General features: G+C 40.1%; 1 protein-coding gene across 1 annotated transcript in view; it reads right to left on the bottom strand.

The window, feature by feature from the left end:
• Positions 1 to 26,761, bottom strand: part of fhit (fragile histidine triad diadenosine triphosphatase) — a gene marked incomplete in the record, with an annotated part of 456,026 nt that overhangs the window by 342,646 nt on the left and 86,619 nt on the right.

Raw genomic sequence — 26,761 nt, 5'->3', positions numbered from 1 at the left:
ATGGTAAGCTACTCCGTGGCTAACAAACCGAGGGAAAGGGCAAGCAATTAATTATGTTGGAAGCACTCTCATGACAAACTCCACAAGCTAGCACTCAGACCATAGACTGTATAATTAAACCAAGACTCTGACGATATCATAGATCAATAATAATACGTTTACTAGCCGCTAGCTAAACCACAGAATCCAACGTCCCTCTACTCACCCTGAAGCTAGCTGATGTTAGCCGTTTCATGGCACATTGTTGATGCAGAAACAGCTGCTAGTTCCATAGTAAAAATCTCTGCACTAGCCTAAGGTAAAGTAAACGGCAAAACTGGTGAATCCTCGGTGCATCTATGGTCAAACTGGGTAACTCTCCTACGTGCCGCTAACAAGCGATCCCATTGGATTAATTCTTCCAATTTCATTTTCCATTTATCTGCCTCTATTTTCTTAAACAAACAGAACCATAAACATGTTTTTCTAATTTCTCTAAATGCACACGATATATAATAAGTCTATTTCCTAAAATCCATAATGTGCATGACAGCAGGCTACACACACACACACACACACACACACACACACACACACACACACACACACACACTCACTGTCACTCCCCCCCCCCCAAATGACCCTGTACTGAAGGTGGAGCCTGAAGCTGATTGTCCTCCATGTGGTGGGAGTCAGACACTACAGGCCTGTCCCTCCCAGGCTCAAATGCGTAACGCGTGCCATTAAAATTACTAATTTTCGGGTGTATATAATATGCTGCAGCCGTTGCCTAGATACCTTCGCAGGTCCTACCATGCCAGTGACGTCATTGATATTGTCAGCGTTCTAATACTATCAAACGCAAATTTTGTGTTGCTTAAAAAAAAACTATATTGATTTTTTTAAGTAAAATTTTGAGTGTCATTTATTTTTAATTATCATAACCAACAAGTGATCAACGTTTGTTCTTTCAGTTCAGTTCATCTTTAAAGTTGCCGAGGACAATACCATAGTAATCTGGATTTTTACCCTCTCATTACGAGCGTCGGTGAGCTTGCGCTGTGCTTTGTGCTCCTTGGAGCAATGAGAGGGTTATGCTTCTTTAAGATGCGACTTGGATGTGCATACGTTAGTTGATTATTTATCCAGACTTTTATTGCTGTGACTCTGACATAAGGTTGAGATTTAATTACTTGGCCTTCAAACCATTACAGTTGTTTTACTGCACATATACATTTAAAGGTTACTTAAATATTGGTGCCTTGACCACTTTGCTTGTAAAAACCATGTCTCTCTCATGGGGGGGGGGGGGGGGGGGGGTGCAAATTCTCTGGGTGGGCAAAGCAGAAAAAGGGGACCTAACATTGCCTCATGACCTCATAGGGAGCAAGATTCCAGATTGGCCTATCTGAGCTTTCATTTTCTTAAAGGCAGAGCAGGATACCGATGGCTCTGTTTTCACCTATCGCCATTTCTAGCCACGGGGGGACAAAAGGCAGGCTGGGGGAACTCATAATAATGTTAAAAAACCTCATAAAGTGGCATTTCCATGCCATGGGACCTTTAACACATGGGGTTGCATGGTTGAACTGATAGACGAAAACTAATCAGGACTAGACACTGCGTTCAGGAGTTTTTGAAAGAGCGCTTGCTTCTGGTGCCCTATTGCCTATAGAGTTCGCTTCCCTCAGTCAATGGTGGGCTGCCTATGCTGTAACCTGTATGTAATGCCCAGGCTAACTCACTGCAAAATATGAAGAAAGTTTAGCAGTGTACTTTCCACTTGGTAGGGACAAATGATTATTTTTTCACATAAAAATAAGAAGAATCCACACATAAATCCATGCATAAAAAGAGGACTGCTGCTGTGCACTAACGGTGATCATATCCAGTATGTGTGTAAGAATAAATGTGTGCTTTTGTTTATGACTGCTCACTGAAGAAAATGAAAGCTTTGGACACAGGTCAGAGTACTGCCCAACTGGTACCAAAAAAAGGTGAATCGTCTGTTAAGGTTAATAAGTACTATCAAAACATCATCAAAACATGGTACTGTCAATAAAATATTTACTAGTCTAACAAACTAACTCACTATTATTTAGATTTTTTGTTTTTTTCATCTTATTTTGGACGGCTTCCAAATACGGAATGATGCGGGCTTCATGCTGGGTATAACAAACATATGAAAATGATTTTGCATTTGGGCTCAATGTTCAAGCTATTTAAGAGCAGTAAGGAAGGCCCTGTATAAAAACACAGGGGCGATGCATATTTTAATGGATCAGTAGTGGATAAAATAAAGCTGATTATAATAATCATAACTTTGATTGCTCTTCTCCTATAAGTGAAGATCAGAATACAAAACATCTGGGCAAAATGGTCCCACTTTTAGCTGGTTAAAATGACAAGCATTGCTGCATATTAGTTATTGCTAATCAACATTAATGCCGTGAGTAACTTTTGAGTAACAAAAAACCTTCGCTGTTGAGTTTGTGTGCTCTCTACAAGCTGAAGATTGTTTATGAGGTGAAAGTAACATCACTCTGTAATGTGGCTGTCATATCAAAAATTCAAGCCTGAGCAGCGTAATAGTTTTTAATCATAACCCTTAGCATTTAGATCAAGTAGCTTTTGAAACGTAAGGTATGAAGGCTACACGTTATGTCAGTGAGTCAGATACATTTAATTAAATGTTGATTAAACCTGTAAGTATCGTATGGGCATCAACCAATATCAAAGGTCTGGGGACTGAGAACCTTAATGGAACATCCCAATTAGGATGAAAACACAGGGGAGGTGAGCAGAGGAGCAAAACTCAAAAGAGCAAGAGGAAACAACAGACTGTCAGAGGCAGACACACACTGGTGAGACAAGAGTAGCAGCATGGCAGACTGATCACACACAATCTGTCACACACTCCTGCTCAGTGTTCAGAGTGTCAAATAAATGAGTGGCAGAAAAAGGAAAAGTAAATGGACTGCACTTATCGTTTTTCTAGCTTAAGCACTCCTTCAAAGCGCTTTACAATTAGCTTCCCAATCACCCATTACCACACACCGACACACACGGACGGCAACAGAGCTGCAGCAGTTTACAATACTATGAGATAACTCTTCGTTTTATTTTTATTTTATTGTATTTATATTTGTGATAGAAAATGATTTGTATGAACCCTATTGCTAAATGTACAGAAGCGAGAAAAAATAAGATAGACTGGAGAAATTTAACAGAAGGACCTGGAGTTCCTGTTTGAGTTCTGAGAACAGTCAGAGATCTGTGTTTGTGCATTGGCTGTTTGGGGTGAATAAACATGGGCTCCAAAAACCCTCCAGTTGTGATATTTGCAAGAATAACGCAGCCCGGAATTTTGCTTTAGGTGCTGAACCCATTTCGCTGTTGTAGAGAGCAACACAGTTTCACAGTGTCTGTCCCACATACTGACTGACCAGATACCAACATTGTCTCTGGGTAGTACGGACTTGTATAATGCACAGCACATTTGTATTGAGCTTGTTGAAATACATTTCAACAGGCTCAATACAAATGTGCTTGGAGTAATGGACACAGATGCCCTCTGCATTTTTTACAAATCACACGGGAAGCCGAGGTAATGCCGGTTCTGTGCAAATAAGGTGTTTTATATGTGCACATGCAGGAGGCTCATGGAGCTGCTCAGCAATGAGATCCATTACATTTCAGTCATATCTGGAGATAATCCTTTGGTTTTAAAATGGAAATGTAAGCAAGAGATGGACGCTGTTTATCCCCTGCAAATGCACTGCAGGAAGCAGATGTGGGTGTAAATTCTTAAATCCTCCGAGGTCCCCAGGTAACACTAGTCCTGTGTGAGTAAAAGCATCTCTGTTTAAAATGTTTTAGGATGGATGTTGAATAAAAAGATAGAAATAAAGTGTCATAATCTGTCATAACTGTAGCAGACTGTTGTTAGGCTCAGACAACTTGCAGTTCATGTGTATCTCCGATGTGTGGTTGCATCTCGTATGACTCAGTCTCCAGAGGGCCAATCCCAGGCACCAGCTCCATTTAAATCAGAAGAGGGGGTCCATGCAAATAATGAGCAGATGGCATGAGAACACACGCATGACCCCCTGCAGTCCATCTGGACAGTTTTGCAGGTGAGGTGTAAAGTGTTCACTTGCTAAAACCCCCAAAAAACAAGTATCTGATATCAAAGTGGTGAACAGCATGTCAGAACATGGGAGGAAACACAGCAGTATAACATAAGGCCTGGTCAAAAGAGCCTGTTGATCAGGCAAAGCAGCAGTCAGGGAACATGTGGGAGAGGTAACAATATAGTCTGCTAATTAGGGCTAGGAGGATAAGCCTTTGTCCTGATTAGGTTCTTTCACAATACACGGGTGCCAATTCAATTTCATGTTGTGATTTTTATTTATTGCGATTCTAGAAGTGTTGTGAATTTGATAGGATCCGGGATTGGGATGTTCTGTTCCTTCTTTAACAATACAATATAAAAGAAATATTAAAGAATAATACACTTCTAGAGACATTTCTAAAAACTAATAGTCTGACATTTATTTAATTTGTAAAGAAGTACATTACTTGTATGTTCTGCATTTCCTGCTTTTGCTGAAAATAGAAATTACCTAGGTGAATCATTAGAAAAGAAAAAAAAAAATATATACTGTATATATATTGATTCTGGAAAAAAAAGAAAAAATCGTCATACCAGCTACTTGATGTTTCTCCCACAATCTTACCACTAATGGTTGGTTGGTCAACGTTAGATGCATAGACGTGCAACGTCTACCTTCTATTTTCTTCTAGATCTAGATTAGCTTCTTAACGTGCACTGTACCATGGATGGCAAACGTTATCGCTGTGGTGGTGCTGTAACCTCCAATCATAAAACGTTTTAATACCTTTAAAAGCATTAAATCTTCAAAATAAACCCAATGTGGCACAATTGAAAGCCCACACTCAAAGCATAAGATGCCTTAGAGCAGTTATACAACTTTTACAAAGTTAAAGAAAATAAAGAAAGAAAGACACTGCGCAGCTAGTGTCTGGAGTCGAGCGTGCATCCAATCCTTTTTCCTTGTGCCTTTATTCACAGCGGTGAAAGAACCCAAGATTTCCATACCTCGCCAACAATCCAAGGAAATAGAATATCCAAGCCATTTTATCCAAAATGAGTTGTTCGCCTCACAATCTTCAAGTTCCTGGCCAAATTTCAACATAAAAAAGCTAAACCGTTTTCATTTCGGGACGTTGAATCGTGTCTCGCTTCCTCCCCCGAGGCGTCTACATGCTCGATGTGGGTGCCACTGTATTCTCTGAGGTCTACAGATTCCAATGAGACTGTCACTCCCCAATGTGAGGCATGCATGCTCAGACTTAAAAACGGTTTCCGGCATAACGTGTCATACTGAAATTTGTGAAATCCATAAAATTATAAAAACTTTTCTTATTACAACTAATAACAGAAGACAAAAATCATTTCAAAGACGTTGTAGCTATTTATGATTCTTTGATTGCTAAAGTTAGCTCAAAACGCCATTCAACTGACGGCTTTTGATGTGTTTGATGCTAACTTGTAGCCAGCAGCGAACCAACTCCAATAAGTACAGTAGGTCCATTTGTACTGTGTTGACATTACAGAAGTCTCTCGTTAGCATCGGGTAGGCTACTTGTCGCAAAGTGACGCATGCCCCACTCACATCTTTACTCGACTCACATCGGGTAGGGACAACATCTACAGCAGTCAGATTCACTATGTTCTTGTAATGACATTTTGAACATGTTTAGAGACTAAAAACCATTTAAAACTTGCCCTGTTTAAGCCTGTTGGGTGCTAACTCTAGCAGGAGGATAACTCGCTGTAGGCAGCACCAATTGGTTTAGTGTTTATCTCTACTGACAGCCCTCCACCGGAATTGTCCTTTAAGAGGTTAGATGGGTGCTCAGTCATAACCCGCAAATAATATTCCCCAAACACTTCAGTCAGACTCAAATGTAAACGTCTTCAGCAGCCTTGCTAATCTAATCATTTCGTCCTTGAGTCCAAGTGGACGCATGTGCCTTTTGTGAAGATGTTCCCTCAAGGCGTTCCTGAGATATCATCTTCACAAGAATGGGACGGACGGACCATATAAAACAAAATCTGAAAAACACGTTGTGAAAATGAAGACTGTATCCTGTGTCTCGCTACAACAACATATTGCTGCTTAGTGTTGGACAAAATTGGAGCGCCTGTCTCACACTAGGCCTGCACGATTTGGGGAAAAATATGAACCACAATTTTTTTTTGCTTAGAATTGATATCATGATTCTATGCCACGATATTGACCATGACAAAACAAAACAAATTGGCAGTACCAAACAGATTCTTTTTGGCATCTACAGCACATTGGACATCACCACAAGCCTGAACACACAGAGTCCTCCATGAAGAGAGAACATAGCAGCCCTTTAAAATCTATTTCCTTCAGTCTATGTTTAAAACTCAGAAGAAAGTTTCAGCGTTTGTGATTCAGTGGGCTCGTAAGATTAAATAAGAATCAAAGTCATTCAAAAAATATATATTGTAATTTTTTTTTTTTTAATCAGTTATTTAAAAATAATCGTGAACAGGGTGAATCAAGATTGCGATATTATAACGATTAATCGTGCAGGCCTATCTCTCGTACTAATCATCTGTAATGGTTATTTATTTTTGCTTTAGGACACAACCGCTGTGAAAACAAATAAAATCATGTTTAATTTCAGTCCCTCACAGCTCCCTGCCGCTCTACCTTTTCTCTTGCTCGCCCACACTTGACTGACTAGTCTCTGCAGCCCAGTATCATCTTTAAAATGAAGTCTTATAACTCACACTAGTCACAATAAACTCCTATTCTTGCTGCTTACTACTATACTTAACAAACAGGAAATAGGATTGCCATATCACTGAAATGTAATTAGATAATTAACGTCACTTACAACGCAATATTGTTTCTTGTATCATGGCAACCGCACTTTAAAATACCTTTATTTGACGCCATTTTGCTTACTTTCAGTCTACCATATAATCATTGTCTAATGTTTGCCTGTATTTCTTGTGTGTCTACTTGTTTGTGTGTTTTTGTTTTCTGCTGTTGTTGAAGAAAATGCTGCTGCTGTAATAAGGAAATTTCCTTGTTGTGGAATGAATAAAGTATAATCTAATCTAATCCAGAGGATTGGAAGCAGCTCTCACTCCAAAATCAATTGTTTTTTAATGTAAGTTGATAGACAACAACCGATTTATATATATATAATATTATAAATAATATCATATATATATATATTATACACACACACACACACACACACACACACACAGAACAAAACTTTTGCCCTAATTTTTCAAGAACTGAACTCAAAAATCAAAGCTTTTCTATGAACACAAAATACTGAACTCTCAAATATTGTTCACGAAACAATATTTAGTCTAAATCTGTGTTAGTGAGCACTTCCCCTTTGCCGAGATAATCCATCCACCTCACAGGTGTGGCATATCAAGATGCTGATAGACAGCACGATTATTACACAGAAGTTCACCTTTGAAAAATGGGGGCAAAACAAAAGTGTTGCATTTATAATTTTGTTCTTTGTTTACACACACACACACACACACACACACACACACACCCTCACACACACACACACACACACACACACACACACACACACACCCACACACACATATTTTCTGATGCCTAAATAACATTGAAAAATGAAAAATATATGTCTATGTAGGTCAATCGGTCTCTAAGAAACACAAATGTGCTAATTTTTCACATTTTTTTCAACAACTGTTAAATTATGTGTGCAATGTTGTATTCTTTAGTGACAAAACGTGCAAGTAAAGCTTGCGATGTTGATCACAAATTTACTGATGCAGATTTGGAGAAGACGCATGCGGCATATGTATCACCCAATGAGCAGCAGCTTCTAATGGAATGTAACGAGGAGGTGAAGAATATAATATGCAGAAAGAGAAATACGGATGTTATCAAAAGGAGAGAAAAAGCCCGACAGACTATAGCAGACCGACTGAATGTGTAAGGATGTAAACATACTTAGCCTACTAGTCACAACACATTTTTACAAAGTTGTAGGTTACACTGTGTTTTAATTGCTTTAAATATGCTAGTTTCATGTGTTGGTTTTAATGCTGTACCTGTTTTTATGTGATAAATGTGCTGGTTTTACTGTAGGTTTAACAAAGAATTAGACATAGCTTATAGAGATTGTGCATATGGGTGTAAAACATGTTCTCGTGTTGTGAATAAGGGTTTGAAATAAGCCTAGAGTCCTTAGGGTCCATTTCCCGAGGAACATTAATTCCCTTGTCACTTTCAAGGCAAAGTAGGTAAATAATAATACATTTGATTATAATGTGCTTTACATGGTAGGCTACTCAAATCACACTTTACAGTAAAACCAGCACATTTATCACATAAAAACAGGTACAGCATTAAAACCAACAAGAAACTAGCATATTTAAAGCAATTAAAACACAGTGTAACCTACAACTTTGTAAAAATGTGTTGGGACAGTAGGCTAAGTAGATATTTTTACATCCTTACACATTCAGTCGGTCTGCCTAGTCTGGCGGGCTTTTCTCTCCTTTTGATAACATGTATTTCTCTTTCTGCATATTATATCTTCACCTCCTCGTTACATTCCATTAGAAGCTGCTGCCATTGGGTGATACATATGCGCATGCTCGTCTTCTCCAAATCGTGATCAGTAAATTTGTGATCAACATCGCAAGCTTACTGCACGTTTTGTCACTAAAGAATACAACATTGCACACATAATTTAACAGTTGTTGAAAAAAATGTGAAAAATTAGCACATTTGTGTTTCTTAGAGACCGATTGACCTACATAGACATATATTTGCCACACTGTGAGGTGGAGGATTATCTCGGCAAAGGGGAAGTGCTCACTAACACAGTTTAGATTAATATGTTTCGTGAACAATATTTTGAGAGTTCAGTATTTTGTGTTCATAGAAAAAGGCTTTGATTTTTGAGTTCAGTTCTTGAAAAATTAGGGCAAAAGTTTTGTTCTGTATGTGTGTGTGTGTGTGTGTGTGTGTGTGTTATATAATATATATATATATATATATATTATATATATATATAAATATATAATCGTGTTGTTGTCTATCAACTTACATTAAAAAACAATTGATTTTGGAGTGAGAGCTGCCTCCAATCCTCTGGATTAGATAGATTATACTTTATTCATTCCACAACAAGGAATTTCCTTATTACAGCAGCAGCATTTTCTTCAACAACAGCAGAAAACAAAAACACACAAACAAGTAGACACACAAGAAATACAGGCAACATTAGACAATGATTATATGGTAGACTGAAAGTAGCAAAATGGCGTCAAATAAAGGTATTTTAAAGTGCGGTTGCCATGATACAAGAAACAATATTGCGTTGTAAGTGACGTTAATATCTAATTACATTTCAGTGATATGGCAATCCTATTTCCTGTTTGTTAAGTATAGTAGTAAGCAGCAAGAATAGGAGTTTATTGGGACTAGTGTGGAGTTTAAGACTTCATTTTAAAGAGATACTGGGCTGCAGAGACTAGCAGTCAAGTGTGGGCGAGCAAGAGAAAAGGTAGAGCGGCAGGGAGCGTGAGGGACTGAATTAAACATGATTTTATTTGTTTTCACAGCGGTTGTGTCCTAAAGCAAAAATAATAACCATTACAGATGATTAGTACGAGAGAAGGCCTGCACGAAATCGTTATAATATGCAATCTTGATTCACCCGTTCACGATTATTTTTAAATAACTGATTAAAAAAAAAAAAATTACAATATATATTTTTTGAATGACTTTGATTCTTATTTAATCTTACGAGCCCACGAATCACAAACGCTGAAACTTTCTTCGAGTTTTAAACATAGACTGAAGGAAATAGATTTTAAAGGTGCTATGTTCTCTCTTCATGGAGGACTCTGTGTGTTCAGGCTTGTGGTGATGTCCAATGTGCTGTAGATGCCAAAAAGAATCTGTTTGGTACTGCCATTTTGTTGTTGTTTGTCATGGTCCATATCGTGGCATAGAATCTGATATCAATTCTAAGCAAAAAAAATTGTGGTTCATATTTTTCCCCAAATCGTGCAGGCCTAGTGTGAGACAGGCGCTCCAATTTTGTCCAACACTAAGCAGCAATATGTTGTTGTAGCGAGACACAGGATACAGTCTTCATTTTCACAACGTGTTTTTCAGATTTTGTTTTATATGGTCCGTCCGTCCCATTCTTGTGAAGATGATATCTCAGGAACGCCTTGAGGAACATCTTCACAAAAGGCACATGCGTCCATTGGACTCAAGGACGAAATGATTAGATTAGCAAGGGCTGCTGAAGACGTTTACATTTGAGTCGACTGAAGTGTTTGGGGAATATTATTTGCGGGTTATGACTGAGCAACCATCTAAACCTCTTAAAGGACAATTCCGGTGGAGGGCGTCAGTAGAGATAAACACTAAACCAATGGTGCTGCCTACAGCGGTTATCCTCCTGCTAGAGTTAGCACCCAACAGGCTTAAACAGGGCAAGTTTTAAATGGTTTTTAGTCTCTAAACATGTTCAAATGTCATTACAAGAACATAGTGAATCTGACTGCTGTAGATGTTGCCTACCCGATGTGAGTCGAGTAAAGATGTGAGTGGGGGCATGCGTCACTTTGCGACAAGTAGCCTACCCGATGCTAACGAGAGACTCTGTAATGTCAACACAGTACAAATGGACCTACTGTACTTATTGGAGGTTGGTTCGCTGCGGCACAAGTTAGCATCAAACACATCAAAAGCCGTCAGTTGAATGGCGTTTGAGCTAACACTTAGCAATCAAAGAATCATAAATAGCTACAACGTCTTTGAAATGATTTTTGTCTTCTGTTATAGTTGTAATAAGAAAAGTTTTATAATTTTATGGATTTCACAAATTTCAGTATGACACGTTATGCCGGAAACCGTTTTAAGTCTGAGCATGCATGCCTCACATTGGGGAGTGACAGTCTCATTGGAATCTGTAGACCTCAGAGATACAGTGGCACCCACATCGAGCATGTAGACGCCTCGGGGGAGGAAGCGAGACACGATTCAACGTCCCGAAATGAAAACGGTTTAGCTTTTTATGTTGAAATTTGGCCAGGAACTTGAAGATTGTGAGGCGAACAACTCATTTGGATTAAAATGGCTTGGTATTCTATTTCTTGGATTGTTGGCGAGGTATGGAAATTTGGGTTTCTTTCACCGCTGTGAATAAAGGCACAAGGAAAAAGGATTGGATGCACCTCGACTCCAGACACTAGCTGCGCGTGTCTTTCTTTCTTTATTTTCTTTAACTTTGTAAAAGTTGTATAACTGCTCTAGCATCTTATGCTTTGAGTGTGGGCTTTCAATTGTGCCACATGGGTTTATTTGAAGATTTAATGCTTTAAAGTTATTAAAACGTTTTATGATTGGAGGTTACAGCACCACCACAGCGATAACGTTTGCCACATGGTACAGTGCACGTTAAGAAGCTAATCTAGATCTAGAAGAAATAGAAGGTAGACGTTGCACGTCTATGCATCTAACGTGACCAACCAACCTTAGTGGTAAGATTGTGGGAGAAACATCAGTAGCTGGTATGACGATTTTTAGTTTTTTTTTTCCAGAATCATAATAATGGGGGTGTAATTAATATATATTAATATATATATATATATATATTTTTTTTTTTTTTTTTTTTTTTTTTTTTCTTTTTTTCTAATGATTCACTAGGTAATTCTTTCAGCAAAAGCAGGAAATGCAGAACATACAAGTTATGTACTTCTTACAAATTAATAAATGTCCAGACTATTAGTTTTTAGAAATGTCCTAGAAGTGTATTTCTTTAATATTTTTTTTATTGTATGTTTAAGAAGGAACAGCACATCCCAATCCCGGATCCTATCAATTCACAACACTTCTAGAATCGCAATAAAAAAAATCACAACATGAAATTGAATTGGCACCCGTGTATTGTGAAAGAACCTAATCAGGACAAAGGCTATCTCCTAGCCCTAATTAGCAGACTATATTGTTACCTCTCCCACATGTTCCCTGAATGCTGCTTGCCTGATCCACAGGCTCTTTTGACCAGGCCTTATGTTTATTGCTGTTTTTCCTCCCATGTTCTGACATGCTGTCACCACTTTTGATATCAGATACTTGTTTTTTGGGGTTTAGCAAGTGAACACTTACACCTCACCTGCAAAACTGTCCAGATGGACTGCAGGGGGTTCAGGGTGTGTTCCCATGCCATCTGCTTATTATTGCATGGAACCCCTCTTGATTTAAATGGAGCTGGTGCCTGGGATTGGCCCTCTGGAGACTGAGTCATACGAGATGCAACCAACAATCGGAGATACACATGAACTGCAAGTTGTCTGAGCCTAACAACAGTCGTCTAAGTTATGACAGATTATGACACTTATTTCTACTTTTTATTCAACATCCATCCTAAAACATTTTAAACAGAGATGCTTTTACTCACACAGGACTAGTGTTACCTGGGGGACCTCGGAGGATTTAAGAATTTAACACCACATCTGCTTCCTGCAGTGCATTTGCAGGGGTAAACAGCGTCCATCTCTGCTTACATTTCCATTTTAAAACCAAAGGATTATCTCCAGATATGACTGAATGTAATGGATCTCATTGCTGAGCAGCTCATGAGCTCCGCATGTGCACATATAAAACAACCTTATTTGCACAGAACCGGCATTAACTCGGCTTCCCGTGTGATTTGTAAAAAATGCAGAGGGCATCGTGTGCCATTACTCCAAGCACATTTGTATTGAGCCTGGAAATGTATTTCAACAAGCTCAATACAAATGTGCTGTGCATTATACAAGTCCGTACTACCCAGAGACAATGTTGGTATCTGGTCAGTCAGTATGTGGGACAGACACTGTGAAACTGTGTTGCTCTCTACAACAGCGAAATGGGTTCAGCACCTAAAGCAAAATCCGGGCTGCGTTATTCTTGCAAATATCAACATGGAGGGTTTTTGTGAGCCCATGTTTATTCACCCCAAACAGCCAATGCACAAACACAGATCTCTGACTGTTCTCAGAACTCAAACAGGAACTCCAGTCTCGTTAATATCCATTATCTTTTTTCTCGTTCTGTACATTAGATAGGGGTTCATACAAATCATTTTCTATCACAAATTAAATACAATAAAATAAAAATAAAACAAGAGTTATCTCATAGTATTGTAAACTGCTGCAGCTCTGTTGCCGTCGTGTGTGTCGGTGTGTGGTAATGGGGATTGGGAAGCTAATTGTAAAGCGCTTTGAAGGAGTGCTTAAGCTAGAAAAACGATAAGTGCAGTCCATTTACTTTTCCTTTTTCTGCACTCATTCATTGACACTCTGAACACTGAGCAGGAGTGTGTGACAGATTGTGGGTGATCAGTCTGCCATGCTGCTACTCTTGTCTACCAGTGTGTGTCTGCCTCTGACAGTTGTTGTTTCCTCTTGCTTTTGAGTTTTGCTCCTCTGCTCACCTCCCTGTGTTTTCATCTAATTGGGATGTTCCATTAAGGTTCTCAGTCCCCTAGACCTTTGTATTGGTTGATGCCCATACGATACTTACAGGTTTAATCAACATTTAATTAAATGTATCGACTCACTGACATAACGTGTAGCCTTCATACCTTACGTTTCAAAAGCTACTTGATCTAAATGCTAAGGGTTTTTAGATTAAAAACTATTACGCTGTCAGGCTTGAATTTTATATGACAGCCACTACAGAGTGATGTTACTTTCACCTCATAAACAATCTTCCTTGTATGAGAGACACAAACTCAACAGCGAAGGTTTTTTGTTACAAAAGTTACTCACGGCATTAATGTTGATTAGCATAACTAATAGCAGCAATGCTGTCATTTTAACAGCTAAAAGTGGGACCATTTTGCCCAGTGTTTGTATTCTGATTCACTTATAGGAGAAGAGCAATCAAAGTTATGGTATTATAATCAGCCTTATTTTATCCACTACTGATCCATTAAAATATGCATCGCCCCTGTGTTTTTATACAGGGCCTTCCTTACTGCTCTTAAATAGCTTGAACATTGAGCCCAAATGCAAAATCATTTTCATATGTTTGTATACCCAGCATGAAGCCCGCATCATTCCTATTTGAAGAGCCGTCCAAAATCAGATGAAAAAAACAAAAAAATCTAAATAATAGTGAGTGTTTGTTAGACTAGTAAATATTTTATTGACAGTACCTGTTTTGATGTGTTTTGATAGTACTTATTAACCTTAACAGACGATCACCTTTTTTTGGTACAGTTGGGCAGTACTCTGACCCGTGTCCAAAGCTTTCATTTTCTTCAGTGAGCAGTCATAAACAAAAGCACACATTTATTCTTACACACAATACTGGTATGATCACCGTTAGTGCACAGCAGCAGTCCTCTTTTTATGCATGGATTATGTGTGGATCTTCTTATTTTTATGTGAAAAAATAATCATTTGTCCCTACCAAGTGGAAAGTACACTGCAAACTTTCTTCATATTTGCAGTGAGTTAGCTGGGCATTAATACAGGTTACAGCATAGGCAGCCCACCATTGACTGAGGGAAGCGAACTCTATAGGCAATAGGGCACCAGAAGCAAGCGCTCTTTCAAAAACTCCTGAACGCAGTGTCTAGTCCTGATTAGTTTTGTCATCAGTTCAACCATGCAACCCCATGTGTTAAAGGTCCCATGGCATGGAAATGCACTTATGAGGTTTTTTAACATTATTATGAGTTCCCCCAGCCTGCCTTTTGGCCCCCCGTGGCTAGAAATGGCGATAGGTGAAAACAGAGCCACGGTATCCGCTTGCCTTTAAGAAAATGAAAGCTCAGATGGCCAATCTGGAATCTTGCTCCCTATGAGGTCATGAGGGAATGTTAGGTCCCCTTTTCTGCTTGCCCACCCAGGAATTTGCCCCCCCCCCCCCCACAGAGAGAGACATGGTTTTTACAAGCAAAGTGGTCAAGGCACAATATTAAGTAACCTTAAATGTATTGTGCAGTAAAAACAACTGTAATGGTTTGAAGGCCAAGTAATAAATCTCAACCTTATGTCAGAGTCACAGCAATAAAAGTCTGGATAAATAATCAAAAGTATGCACATCCAAGTGCATCTTAAAGAAGCATAACCTCTCATTGCTCCAAGGAGCACAAAGCACAGCGGCAAGCTCACCGACGCTCGTAATGAGAGGGTAAAAATCCAGATTAATGGTATTGTCCTCGGCAACTTTAAGATGAACTGAACTGAAAGAACAAACGTTGATCACTTGTGTGTATGATAATAAAAATAAATGACACTCAAAATTTTACTTAAAAAAATCAATATAGTTTTTTTTAAGCAACACAAAATTTGCGTTTGATAGTATTAGACGCTGACAATATCAATGACGTCAATGGCATGGTAGGACCTGCGAAGGTATCTAGGCAACGGCTGCAGCATATATATACACCCGAAAATTAGTATTTAATGGCACGCGTTACGCATTTGAGCCTGGGAGGGACAGGCCTGTAGTGTCTGACTCCCACCCCAATGGAGGACAATCGCTTCAGGCTCCACTTCAGTACAGGGTCATTTGGGGGGGGGGAGTGACAGTGACGTGTGTGTGTGTGTGTGTGTATCTGTGTGTGTGTGTGTGTGTGTGTGTGGTGTGTGGTGTGTGTGTGTGAGCCTGCTGTCATGCACATTATGGTTTTAGGAAATAGACTTATATATATAGTGTGCATTTAGAGAATTAGAAAAACATGTTATGGTTCTGTTTGTTTAAGAAATAGAGGCAGATAAATGGAAAATGAAATTGGAAGAATTAATCCAATGGGATCGCTTGTTAGCGGCACGTAGGAGAGTTACCAGTTGACCATAGATGCACGAGGATTCACCAGTTTTGCCGTTTACTTTACTTAGGCTAGTGCAGAGATTTTTACTATGGAACTAGCCGCTGTTTCTGCATCAACAATGTGCCCTGAAACGGCTAACTCAGCTAGCTCAGGGTGAGTAGAGGGACGTGGATTCTGTGGTTTAGCTAGCGGATACGTAGTAACGTATATTATTGATCTATGAATCGTCAGAGTCTTGGTTTTTATACAGTATGTCTGAGTGCTAGTGTGGAGTTGTCATGAGAGTGCTTCCAACATAATTAATTGCTTGCCTTTCCCTCGTTTGTAGCCACGGAGTAGCTTACATGCAGTGACGTAGTAGATTGTGGAATTCCAACATGTGTAACAACAACACACTTTCAATTACCTTCTTCTTTTTAACAAATCAACCATTTTAATAATGTACCAATTAGAAAATAAAATGCTCTGTATGTCACCATTACTCAATTCCAGTTCAGTTCATCTTTAATATTGGTAGATCAGCTATGAACTCCATAAATACGGATAGTGTGAAATGAAGATTGCGCACATTCAGTTAAGAAGACTCTTTACACTCCCATCCATTCCTAATCTCCCTCTCACCCTCTGTCTGGTTTCAGACAGCTGAGGATAGCCGTTCCCTCTGACCATTTAACCAACAAAGTGTGCCAAGCCTATCATATTCCCTCTGCAAACTCAAATCTGTTATCCTCTGCTGCTGTCAGGTGTCGTTTTAGTGTGAACAGATGACCCCTCCTCCCCCACACAGCCTCCATCACAACCCTGCTCCACCTCTAATCACCCAGATCTTCAACAACTCTTCCCTACCAAATTCCTGGACTAATATATATCACATACCCACCTAAATATACTATGTCACAAAGGGTATAATCGCCAGAGACTCTTTTTATTGACTCATTTTGTTGTTTACCAGGAAACATTTTTTTTTTCACTTTAATTAAGTGTCTGCTGATTGAATTGCCCGACCAGAAAGAAAAATACTGTGGATCATTGTACACTACAATCATATCACACCAACCCACCCTGCTGCACGGGACATCTGACGCAGACAGAAAATGAAAGCTCTGTAAACCTGTGTGAAGATATCAAAGTGGAAACGTAATGCGGTGAGGATGTTTGCGTAGTAGACGGTTCTGACTGAGATTTTCCAGAACTGGCGCTTAAACGGGCGAGTAACACTGGACTATTTGTCTCATTTTCTCCTGTGATGACAATGTCAAAGACAAATCCCCAGCAATAGCAAAGCATAGAGTATGGTTGGACAAGGAAGACAAATTCACAGTAGGGACAGGTTTAAGAAGCTAAAATAAAGTTTTAGCAAAGAGGTGAGAGAGGCTAAAAGAAGACTTGTCCGTTGCAATCTAGTAGTGACGCTGCTCCTGGAGGGGTCACAGACAAATCACCAATCCAACCCTAAAGCCCCACACCGTTAGCCCCTTGTGTCGGCCAATGACCTGATGAAGGTTTGACCGTCAACCTAAAGAACAAAGGCACAGTTTAGACGCCGTCCCAGCTCCAGCTCAGTACCCACCTCAGAGGTCCCCAGCACCGCTAACCACATTCATGACTCTCTCCATCCTGGAAAGGAACGTAAACAGTAGGGGTGATCCGAGTATCGCCGTGTGAAACGAGTATCCGGTAGATAAAGCACTTTTGCCGAGACAAGTATTATACGAGTAATACGGTCATATCCGTATCGGATTGAATACAACTCCTCAACTGGCCGCGCTGCGTTCTCCCCCGCCTACAAACACGCTCGGATCAATCTCACACACACACAGAACGAGGAGAAATGCCTCCCTCGGCCTCTCTCTCTCGCTCACTCTCTCTCTCTGCTCTCTCTCTCTCCGCGCGCGCGCTCCCGCTCCGTCAGGCAGCAGTCGGGTGTGTGGATCTGTTCCGTTAAAGTTTAGGGTTTCTTCAGCTTCAGGTTGTTTTTAACTTCGGTTATAGTCTTACAGACATAGTAACCAGTAGATTTCTGGGCTGTGGGGTTTCAGACGTTGTTGCACGTTTTTTTTTTTTTTTTTTTTTACTGTCAGCTGCCCCCACCCCCCCCCCCCCCCCCCCTGCCCCCTCTCTCTCTGGTCTCTCTCTTACACACACACAACACACACACACACACACACACACACACTCTCAACACACACACACACACACACAAACCTTACCTGGTGTGGAAATAAAAAAATAAAAAAGAACCAAAAAAAAAAAATCACACTGATCATAAAAAAGTTTAAAAAGGAGTAGTATATGGTATGAAAACCTGTTATATACATTTACTTCATAATTGCAACCGCTGTGTTGTATTACTGTTGCAAAACTTCGTATATAGTTGTTTGTACATGACAACACCAGATCTGAAGCTTGATGTGTCATGAAATAGTTTTCTAATCAGCAATAATATAACAATTTTTGATCCAACTCTATCATGCATGCTTAAATAACATAACGGTTAAGCCCCGCACTTTCAAGAGACCCGACCCAACTTCTGGTTAAATATGACCACTTCCGGTTTATGCCCCGCCCAGTCGAGTACGGATCCGGTACAGAAACATGTGGTAAACAGATACAGATAATGGTACTCACTCATCCTAGTAAACAGGCTGTTCTATGGACAGAGTCATGCAAAGGAGCAGGAATGATTCTGTCTCTCCTTCCACTGATGCACTGTTTGACACTGACCTCTTTTTTTATTTGGACTTTATTGAAGAGGAACGTTAAAGAAATGAAAGGGGAGGAGAGGGGGAATGTATGCAGCAAAGGGCCGCAAGTCGGATCGAATACTGGGCCGCTGCGGTAAGGGCTGAGCCTTAGTAGATGGAAGCACGGTCAACCAGGTGAAACCTCTTAACACCTCACTGGGGACGTGCGTCCTCTCCCATCATCTGCAAAAAAAAAAAGGGACACAGTACTTAATGCTATAACCCATCGCCCTAACCTCCGTCTTAACCCTCATGTTGTCCTGGGTCAAATTGACCATTTTTCCTATATCATTGTTCTTGTCCACTACCATGTACCATTGTAATACCCAAATAAAAAGATTGATTCCACACACGCTCTTTGGAAAGTACACATCTTAACTTTCATTAATTTGGGATGTTTATTAATTTTATAGCAATTGAAGACAATTGTAAGAGTTTTTGAAATAGATTGAGTAAAAGTTGACATATTCCAGGCTGTATTATCCATCAACATACACTCCTTTAATTTAGTCTAAATATTTCAAATTCTGCTTTTCTACTCAAACATTAGGTATAAGTTTGCTATAAGTTAGTGTTACGTAGTGTTAAAAATGGCAAAAAGTGACATTGAAAAAAAGCGTCAAAAGTGTTGAAAAATGGGACAAAACATAAGAACAAAGTTAAAAAAATAGATAAAAGCGTCAACAAAAGTGTTATTTTCAAATTTGATGGGAAGACACCCAAGGGTTAAGGTCATTTGAGCGTCCACAACCCCTTGCAGTTCACATACAGAGCCAACAGGTCTGACCCTCCACTTACAACTTCCAGCATCTGGACTCTTGGGGAATCTTTGCCAGGATCCTGTTTGTGGACTTAAGCTCCACTTTAACAAACTCTCCAGACTGCACAAGATGTGCTCTCCCAGCTCAGGGCGTCTGACTCCACCTGCAGGTAGATCACAGAATTGGGTCTGAAGGAGGCAGCAACTCCCCTGGCCGTGATCCCCAGTTCCCCTCAAAGCTCATTTTGCCTATACTCTTGTGCCTACACCAAACGCTGCACCTCCAGTCAGCAGTCCGTTCCACAAGTCTCTGAAGTTGGAGAATGACACTGCCCTCATTAAGCTCATCTCTAGTGGGGAAGAGTCTGCCTAAAAGTGGGAGATTGGCCATCTAGGGACCCGATATCAGAGAAAAAACTTGAAGCTCAACTCTTTGAAGACAGTGGAGATAGTTGTGGATTTCAGTAAGAGCCCACCCGCTATCATCACTCTATGGAGTCATCAGCGTGTTCATTTCCGGGATTGTTCGGTGCCGCCTGAAATTTTGCTTCATGTCCCTCATTTTGGCTGGTTGTCGTCACCGTACACCTTCCTTGTTTGGGCATTTTAAACTCCTGTAGTTTATAAGGAATATGGTTAATGGTCCTCAGACTGTGCAGAAAACAATCCAGGACAGATATTCTAGCTGTCAGGATTTACCTCAGTAACCTCAAGTGACCTAACAAAGAGGAGATGTACGTCCTGCGACAGCTGAAAAGTCACTCTCCAAAGTCAATGAGTGTGGACATAAACTCATTGATACACTCCCTGCAGCTGGCCTCACTGGGCAAAAATACATTACATTAACATCCAATGTGATATGTCACATAATGCTCCATGTACAGTAGGTTTTTTATTTTTGCACATTCCACCATTTTTTTTCTTCTTTTTCATAGTTTACATGTGCACATAGTTTTTTCCAGTACTGGTAATTTATGGGATGCAACGACAGGCCCACTTTGGCATTCTTTGAACACCTTCTCTGATGGGGCCACTAGAATTATATTTTCAATACACGGAAGAGGGACGAGGGATTACCTATTTAAAGACCAGTCCGTGGACTGTCACACTGCTAGACTAAGTACATGTACATTTCTTCTTTTAATGTCAAGTATTGAGATGAAGCATTTTGAGTAACTTGAAACAAACTTTGCGAAGAAAAAATGAACCTTTCCATGTCTGTGACTTCACCAGGAGCGGTTGATCTCGTCGGAGCCTCTATACTTAAATTTTTATATCCTGAAAAATAAAAACAGGATTCGTTGAACAGTTGGGTAATCCCTGTGCTGAAGAATAATCAGGCTGATGTGTTTGATTCCTTTGTTTCATGTGTCTGCAACAAAACCTTCATTAGGATTCATTTAAATATTTACATATTTTGACAGTGTTTTCCAAGCGGCAAACTTTCTTTTTCAAAGTTGATGCTGATGTGCGTTTGCATATGCATCGACCCTGATGGCACAATATAGCGCATTATGTAAGTCAAGTTCCACTTAAGCTAGCAGACGAGCACATTTAGCTATAAATACTTCTGGGCTGTGCATTATAAATGGATTCACAGCAGCGACAGTCCAGAGTGTGGCCTTGGAGTAATTTCCAGACATGGAACATCTGAAACCAGCAGCATAAACATGTCACTCCACATTTCTCCCATTACTTCCTGGCAGGAAGTAGTTCCCGTTGGTCCCTCATCTTTGTTAATGGTGGCTGAGTGGCTCTCAGGCACTCACAACGACCTGTAATGCATTACAAAGCATCCTACTGGGTCATTTTTTCCTCTCTCATTCCTAATGGCATTGAGAGTCCTTTCCAAATGTTGATTAGTCCAATGGGTGATTGCAGAAAAGGAGAAATCGGAGGAGGAGGTGAAATGGATGGCATTGTGGGGATGCAGGGCTCACAATAGAGGGCTTCCAGTTCCAGACGACATGCTTCTTCCCGTGCTGCAGCCGAACGCATAACAAAACAGGACGTAAAGAGAGAGACTCAAACGGAAAGGAAGAAGAAAATTAGTTTTTTGATGAGACTGACGTGTTTTGTTCCGTTTCCATCCATACGGTATTGTGGCTCACATGCACGTTTATGTGGGGTCTGCGGGGGCTCAGGGTGTTCTATTTCTTATTCTGAAAGGTTGTTGCTTTGACCCTGGGGTGTGCCTCTGCTAAGCCTGCATAATTAGGCTAATTTATACATCAGTAAAAAGTGGTGGTTGACGTGGTGTGACACTGTCCATAAGTGGCTGTTGTTACTATGGAAACCAGTGGCAAGCCCAGCTGAGTTTTCTAGGATGAATGGTGGTCCTTGCTACCAAAACAAGGGGTTCCGTGTGGAAAGATGTGGTGGAACGCGGCAGATAAAGCTCTGGCTGTGTCCTGAACTCTCCCTGCATTTACAGCGTCTGCATAAGTTTACACACCCAGCTAAAGTGATTAAAAAGGGAATAAAAAAACATCTTTTGGAAATGGATCTTATGCTTGATTCAAATAAATGAGGAAAATCCAACCTTTTAAGGACACAATTTTCTTTGTGAAGAATAATGCTATTGTTAGATAATAAATGTTCTTCTTTAAAACACAGCAGGCATAGGCATACACACCCTATGTTAAATTTCCATAGAGGCAGGCAGTTTTATTATTAAAGGCCAGTTACTTCATGGATCAGGATACTAGATCCTGATAAAGTTCCCTTGGCCTTTGGATTTAAAATGCCCCCCCCCGAACAAACACATTTCAGCCCCTTAGGTGTATAGTGATTGGCATGGTTTTATTTCAGTTAGCCAATAGCCTGGTTTGATTTCATTGAGAGAGATCTTAGGGAAGCCAAGGGAACTTACAGGATGCATAGATCTGATCCATGAAGTAAACTAGGCCTTTAAAGTAAAAATCAGCTGAGTCTATGGGAATTAAACATAGGGGGGTGTATATTTATGCCCCCTGTATTTTAAGAAAAACATTTATTTATTACATTCATTCATACAAAGAAAATGTGTGCTTAATGGTTGGATTTTCCTAAATGTTTGGCATTACGATCATTTCCAAAAAAGATGTTTTTTCTCTTTTTAATCCTTACTTTAGCATGGGTGTGTAAACTTATGCAACACTGTACTACGCGTTTACGCAAACAGACGGAATCTGTGGATGCAGAATTCTCCAGAAGGTACCGCGCAATTTTACGCAAGCTTATGAAAAAGAAAAAATAATGAAAGCAAATCTCAGAATGTCAACACATCAACCACCAGCAGAGAGAAACACTCTACTTAAAGACGCAGATTGATTATGGATCACCACTGGCAACTACAAAAGTAATACAAAAACTGCAATTCCGTTTTATAAAAAGTTTGTTACTTTCATAAAAGATAAAGATAACGTATGATACAGTATTGCTATAACGTGTTGATCATTCCAGATCTAGTACAAATATTTCAACATCCTCATACAATATGTTATAATAACATAAATGTTACATTTAGGTTTCTCCAAAATAACTAAAAGTGGCAAAAAATTATTTGTGAACATTAAATCGTTAAAGGCATAACCTGTAGTGAGTAAACCTATAAAGACACAACATTAAAGTGTGCCCCTCTCCCCAGCAAAGCGCTAGGCAGCAGCACGTGGTTGAGCGAGCTAGAGAAAGAATTTGAAGAGAGAGAGACTGCGAACCAGGGGGAAACTTTTCACTGTTTCCCCAGCAGATATGTGGCACAACACATTGCACCAATATTCGAGCCACAAATAAACACCATACACCTCTGGCGAAGGATGCCACATGGCTGGCGTTTTAACTAGTAGGGCAACATGCCCTTCTTCACTTCCCCAAAGCACTACCCTCGGGGGGGGGATTTGGATTGTGTTCATTTGATTGTCTGAAAAACTGAAGTGAATGGGGAGACGACCGTTATGAGGCGACCCTGAGGGAGCCCTCTGGTTAATTTCAAGAGGTGCTATCACCCACAAGCATTGCAGTTATGAGTGGTGAAAGAAATACATCCTCGTTGGTGTTAATGTACAACCGCCTCCTAAAACGCATGTGTAGGACCACCAAAGAACAGGGGATGAGTATATTCTATTCAACTCAATATATGTAGTTTCAGCGTGTTGGCTTGAAAAATCGTAATGAAACATGTAACTATAAATAATGTGTAAATATACGTAATAATTTTATTACTAGATAGTTTGATAGGGGGGTCCTGCAACCCCTGCACGCTGAGTTTGGCCGGTGGTATAACACCACGTGAGCCCAACGAGTCTTTTACGCAATCACGCGTCCCGCCCCACAGCGAATACAGCCAGGCAGGGTCTCGTACACCAAACACACATTTTCTAGTGGGTCAAGTGACGGAGTGAGAGCAATTATTTTGTATAGCCATATATTGTTTTTTAAGGATAATCCGTTTTACATCGACATCGGCATTGTTTAAACAACAATTTTATATAGCCAGCTAATTGCACATTAGAATTGCATGGCGTTGCTCTAGATGCCTCCTAAGCTGCTAATAGGAACACTGCATGGCTACTGTCACAGAATGGAGTGAAATGGCTATCCGGACTGATACTCAGATCAGTGAAGGACTTACGCCATCGTTAAGGGTGGAGTAGTTACAGCGCCATATTATGCTCATTTTCAGGTTTGAATGGTATTTTGAGGTTGTATCAGAATAGGTTTACATAGTTCATTCAAAAAAACACACATGTTTTGTTGTACTGAACATGCTGCAGATCCTGTTTTGCGTTAGGTGCAAAGTGAGACATCTCACTTTTCTATACTATCTTGTGGGAGTAGCAACATGCTCAGTCGCTAGGCAAGATCTCATCAGCTAGATACTCTTTATCAACAGCTTTGGTCAGACAAAGCCATGATTAGTGGGAGACTTCTCAGACGCGGACCACTTGTGGAATACCTGCAGAACAGGGACATTTGGGAAGAGTTCTTTTGGAGATATGGTGAAGTAGTGTGTGTTGTGCCGTGTTTTGCATTGAGAACAAGTAGCTAGCATGCTAAGCAATAGCTGCTACAGTAATCACTCGTTCGGTAGTGAAGTAGAAAGCTGTGGAGACTTTGAACAGCTCACCCGGAGACTGAAGGAAGATGGACATTCAGAAACCGGATCACTCAAAACAGCATGGATAGTTTTTCAAGTTGTATGTTTTTTTTTCAAATATGGACACTTTATCTTTAAAAAACATGTGGTTTTCGCCTATTTGCGGAATTGCATCATTATGCTTTGCAGGTGCGTCTTTAAGGACAGGGTACTGTTCTGTCTTTCTGAGGAATATCAGAAACACACTCAGTGGGGGGAAGGAGGGCACCAGCTCAGGATGGACTCATATTCTGTGGCCTCTTTGGGCCCCACCACAACACAAACACACACATCATACAAACAAACACACAAACACACACACACACACACCACACACACACACACACACACACACATAGAAACACACACACTTCCGGTGTCGTTTTCACATAGATACAACACACAGCACTCTCTCTTGGCACATGACTTATGATTGGGATGTTTGTTGGCTATACAGCAACATCCCCTGCACGCCAGACCGTTTACTCTCGAGTTTTGTAAAACAAGTCTATTTGTGGAAGAGAAGTCAGAGAATTTATTGGACAAAGCTGGCCAGTTCATATATCATTCAATTCCTTGGCTGACCTTGAGATGTTGGATTCTGCTGCATTGAAAAAAGCCAAAAGAGACATGGTGAAGGTTTACACGGGAAGATGCTAAATTAGTTTGCTCTCTGGAATAACAATGTTTAGATATAAAACATCCTGTTTGCTAGTTGTACGAATGTGACAAAAAGGTAGAACATATTATGGACACTGTTTTGTGATTGGGGCTCTTGTCTTGTGTTTTTCAAATTACGATTCAATTTAGATGTAAATTTAAGGTTCAAGTTTTTGTCAATTTTTTTATTTAAATAACTAACGGCCTACTCGCCACACAGTAAGATCTCAGTTAGATGACAGAAAGATGACTTTGCACGTCTCGCGGTTCAGGGTTATGTTTGCACCATGACCTTTAGAGGTGGCCTGAATGCAGCATTGAGTAGAAGGTGCACCTGAAATGCACTTTAAATTCCCTGGAGCCCCTGATGTACGAAAAGCGACACAGGAACACACCAGTGATTCAGAGGCCATATGGAAACTATTTCAACAAGACTAGATTTTTGTTATCTGGCTGCTGTAAAACAAAACAGCACTGCAGTTATGTGAAGCGGTCAAACAAGGTGGTCTATAACTCGATAAGTCAAACTCAATAGTGTACCCAACTAGCTAGAAATTATAAAAAAAATAATCAGGCATTGTGTACTGAAAATAGTTGTATGTACTGTAACAAAATACTAAAATAAAATAATAATAATATGATTAATAATACTAATAATAGATAACAATAATAATAATATAATAATAATAATAATGATAAAACAATTTATTTATTTTTAAAAAAAAGTTGCATTCCACAGACCCGAGGAGCAGTGGAGCAGAAAAAGCCAGTCTACCATTGTACGGAGCTTTGTCATGGGATGGTCAGGAGATACCTGATGCGATGGAGGGAGTGTTGAGGTCTGTGGGCGCGTGAGCGTTCCTTGAGATGGGTGGGACGGGAGCCTCGGTATTTCAGAGGTCATATCACCCACAATGCATTGCAGTTATGCTTTGGGTGAAAAGAAAACATCCATTGTTTGGTGGTGTTGGCTCCCAATGTCAAACCGCGCCAAAACTCCTGTGTTTCTGATCACCAAAAGCAGGGGATTGAGTAATCATATCAATCCATATATTTAGGGTCTAGTTTTGGTGGCTTGAAATCTCTAAGAAACATGTAATAGACCTAAGTAAATATACGTACTACCTTTTTATTTACCTAGATAGTTTGATATGAGGGCTCTGCACACCTCTGCACGCTGGATTTTGAGCCGGTGGTAACACCCCCGTGAGCCCAACGAGTCATTGTTGCACCGACAATCAGCGCTCACGCCACAAAGCAGAATTCCAGAGCTAGGGGCTGCTACATACCAAACACAACTTTAGTGGGTCATAGTGATGATTTGAGAGGCCAATTACTTGTATTAGCCATAATTGTGTTTAAGGATAATCCGTTACATACTCTGCCTTTTAACAACAATTTATATAGCCAGCAAGGGGGCACATTTAGAAGGGCATGGTGCGCTTGCTCTAGAGGCTCCAAGATGCCTAAATGAACACTGAATGGCTACTGTAAAGAATGAGTGAAATGGTACGGCCTGCTTAATTCAGACAACAGCTGAAGGAACCTTAAGCCCCTCGTTAATTGTTGGAATCG

The sequence above is a fragment of the Etheostoma spectabile genome, chromosome 4 (assembly GCF_008692095.1).
Source record: "Etheostoma spectabile isolate EspeVRDwgs_2016 chromosome 4, UIUC_Espe_1.0, whole genome shotgun sequence".
In the NCBI taxonomy this organism is placed as follows: domain Eukaryota; kingdom Metazoa; phylum Chordata; class Actinopteri; order Perciformes; family Percidae; genus Etheostoma; species Etheostoma spectabile.
The sequence above is the reverse complement of the archived record's forward strand: the minus strand, read 5'-3'. Positions and strand labels throughout refer to the sequence as shown.